General features: G+C 45.3%; 1 pseudogene; it reads left to right on the top strand.

The window, feature by feature from the left end:
- Positions 1 to 1,066: 1,066 nt before the first annotated feature.
- Positions 1,067 to 3,528, top strand: LOC136480171 (secretory carrier-associated membrane protein 6-like; annotated as a pseudogene).
- Positions 3,529 to 3,866: the final 338 nt, after the last annotated feature.

Below are 3,866 nucleotides of genomic sequence, written 5' to 3'. Positions count from 1 at the left end.
TTAAAATTTGGGGCAATTTTGACTTTTTTGATATATTTCATTAGTTTATTTCGTTTCGTCTAATTTTTTGGGATATTTCAAATTTGAACTGCCGGTACATGGAATAATGGACTTTGGTCATCCAAAAATTGATACTCATGATATTTAGGGTATGTTTAGGCCATATCCAGGAAGTCACATGAAATCTCGAGCATCTCGTTGACGTAACATGTCGAGGTACTTGCCGGAAATGTGATTTTAAATTATATAAAATGCAAACGAAGTCCGAAAATCACGAAACTTGTCGAGGCGTCGTGTTATCACATGTGGAGGTTGTGGTAAAAAAAATGTAAAGGTTTCGAGCAAGTTGTGACGTCGGATGCCAAAAACCCAAATATCTCCACATGTGATCACTTCGTTTCACATGTGGAGATGTCTGGGTTTTTGGCATCCGACGTCACTACTTGCTCGAAATCTTCTTAATTTTTTTACCACAGCCTCCACATGCGATAACACAACGCCTCCACAAGTTTCGTGATTTTCGGACTTCGTTTGGATTTTATATAATTTAAATTCACTTTTCCCGCAACTAACTCGACATGTTACGTCAACGAGATGCTCGAGGTTTCATGTAACTCCCTCGATACGGCCTCAACATACGCTAAATATCATGAATATCAATTTTTGGATGACCAAATTTCATTATTCCATGGACCTGCAGTTCAAATTTAAAATACACCGAAAAAATCAACAAAACGAAATAAATTAATGAAATATACCTAAAAAGTCAAAATTTCACTAAATTTTAGAGTAGAGCTTTAAATACTGTCATAAGGCTACATAAAAAAATTTGGGTCCAAAATAAAAAAAAAATTTGCCGAGTGCCATGGAGAGCACTCGGCAAAAATGTTTTTGCCAAGTGTCGGGCCCAGGAGGCACTTGGTAAAATTTGTTTTCAGAAAATAAAATTTTTTTTACCGAGTGCCTCTGACAAAGTTTTTTTTCAAAAAAATAAAAACAAATTTTGCAAGTGCCCGGCCCAGTGGACACTCGGTAAAGAAAATAAAAAAAAACGCCCGCGGCCTAAATGGCCCAACCGGCCCACCCTCACCCCTCCCTCCAAACCCTATCTTCAGCCGCCGGTGCCCCCGACCCCCGCACGCGCCGCGCCGCCGCCACATCGCCGCCGGCCGCCGCAGCGCGCCTCCGCGCAGCCCGCCCCCGCAGCGCCGCCCGCCTGCCGCCGCAGCGCCTCCGCGGGCGCCACCTCCCGCCCGCGCGCGCCTCCGCGTGCGCCGCCGCGCTCACGCCGCACGCAGCAGCAGCGCCGCCCGCCGCAGCGCCGCGCCCCCAGCCCATCCCCTTGGCCGGCGCAGGCCACCCCTCCCCTGCCCATCGCCGCGGCCCCCGGCCATCCCCGCGGCCCCAGGCGAGTATCTAATCAACCGTCGCTGTTGCGTCCTAGAATGGAGGAGGTGGAGGCGGCAAGCAGCAGTACGGGTTCCGGCCGACTGAGCCCGTCGGGTTCGGCGGCGCCGGCAGGGGCGACGCCGTCGTGGACGTCCCGCTCGAGACCATGGGGGTAATAAGGCGCTTCATCCACACGCTGATCCCCCTTTTTCCTCAGTTGCTATTCGTGGGCTAATCCCAGTGTTTTGGGGTCGGTGTCGGCGCGCAATGCAGGACTCGAAGAGCAAGGCGAGGGAGTTCTCGTCGTGGGAATCAGATCTGAAGCGGCGAGAGGCGGTGGTTTTTTTTTTTTTGTCCTCCATTTCCACTTTCGAACTTTTAGTTGGCTGTTTGATCGGTGGTGTTCTCATGGCTTCTGTTTTGTGGCTGTAGGATATCAAGAGGAGGGAGGAGGCGCTGAAGAATGGTGCGTCACTATTTTTTTTCTTTCTAGTGTCAGACTGTCAGTGGTGTTTGAGTTGTCACTTGTTTCAACTTAAATATGATCGTTGGCATTTCCCCCCATTTTGCTTGGTGCAGCTGGCGTGCAGATGGAGGAGAACTGGCCACCATTCTTCCCCATCATCCACCATGACATTGCCAATGAGATACCAGCCAATGTGCAGAAGTTGCAGTATCTTGCATTTGCAAGCTGGCTTGGTATGTTGGCATGGACCATTTTGTTGCACTGTGATTACTAGTAACAAGTCATTTTCTTATCTAGGTGGGGTTGCAGAAGCAGGCAATTAGGGGTACAAGTCTACTAGATATGATATGGTATATGCCACTCTACCGTGCAATGAGGTATGCCGTGATCATTTTTGGAACTCCTTAATATGGATAAATTTCGCGTTGTAGTACATTTAGATGAGCCCATTGTAGAGCGTTTTCCATCAGTGCATATTGCAATTGCGTAAATTAATATGTGCCCATCCTAGAGTCTTTTGCATCAGTGCATATTGCAAAGCAAGTTCTTGTGTGAATATAGTATATGCGGACTTGGGAAGTGTTCCATCAGTGCGTATTGCAACGCAAGTTCTTGTGTAAATATAGTATATGCGAACTTGGGAAGTGTAGTGACTATTTTCATGTACCAATTAGCGAGGCACGGTATATTTGTCCCTATTATATTTAGGCACCAAACATTGATGTGGCTCGAATTCTAGTATAAGATTGTTAAGTGGAACTTTACTATAGTTATGATATACATTTCTGGAACCAAGATGCTTATATTTATAAGTCTTTGCTTTGCTGCATGATGCTTTGTATTTGACACTCTCATTAACTTGTTAAACAGGACTAACAGTGCTTTCAGTTTTGGATGGTTTTTCCTGTGTTACCTGGTAAGATCTAATTTGCAAGTTTATTTTGCATGATTAACATTTCAGTTCAACTACTTTAGTAGTTGTCACTTTTCATTTAGCACAGATGAGGTCATTTTTTGCAATTATGTCTGGTGCAGATCCACATTGGTTTTTGCATAATTGCTGCCATTGCTCCACCAATTGTATTTCATGGGAAATCATTAACGTAAGTTTGCCACTCCTTTTATCTAAAGTAATCAAAGCCATCAGTAGTTATGGGCTTGGGTGGGTAAGCACCATTGCGGTGATAGCCAGTGATGGTGGCTGCTGGGAAAGGAGAAATCAATAAATCATAGATTGGGATCACAGATTTCGGAGGAGAAACTAGGTGCGGTTCTTCTCAACCGCATCCATCTCCAACTGCATCGCGGCGCTCCATGCCGCGTGTCTCTCGGCCTCTGCAAACGACCGAGCTGGCAGAGACAAGGGAGACGCAAGCGCACCTGACCGCAGAGCTGGAGGCCACGAAGAAGCAGATGGCGGACATGTATCAGATCATGCAAACCATCGGGTGTCCAAGTGCAGTTGCCAGCTCCAGCTCCGGTCCTTCACCGCAGTTCGGGGGGCCACACCTGCAGTCTCCGTCGCCGCAGTAGGGATGTTGAACTTTGTGATGTTGAACTTGTAATAATAAACTTGTGATGTTGAACTTTGGTGCATTTGTGATGGATTTTCGATGGTTTATTAAATATGCGTGTGCTTGTGATATATAATGCATGTTGCTGATATAGATGTGATGATTGATGTGTGTGTGTGTGTGTGTATATATATATATATACAATGGATTTTTTTTTTTTGCAATTCTCGGGGTCTTTGCCAAGTGCCATGAGCAAGGCACTCGGCAAAGTATTTTTTTTAAAAAAAATTCAGAAATTCTTTGCCGAGTGCCTAAACAGGGGCACTCGGCAAAGTATTTTTTTTAAAAAAAATAAAAAAAACTTTGCCGAGTGCCTAGGCGGAGGCACTCCGCAAAGTATTTTTTTTAAAAAAAATTCAGAAATTCTTTGCCGAGTGCCTAAACAGGGACACTCGGCAAAGTAATTTTTAAAAAAAATAATAAAAAAAACTTTGTCG

This window comes from Miscanthus floridulus, chromosome 9 (genome assembly GCF_019320115.1).
Source record: "Miscanthus floridulus cultivar M001 chromosome 9, ASM1932011v1, whole genome shotgun sequence".
In the NCBI taxonomy this organism is placed as follows: domain Eukaryota; kingdom Viridiplantae; phylum Streptophyta; class Magnoliopsida; order Poales; family Poaceae; genus Miscanthus; species Miscanthus floridulus.
The sequence above is the reverse complement of the archived record's forward strand: the minus strand, read 5'-3'. Positions and strand labels throughout refer to the sequence as shown.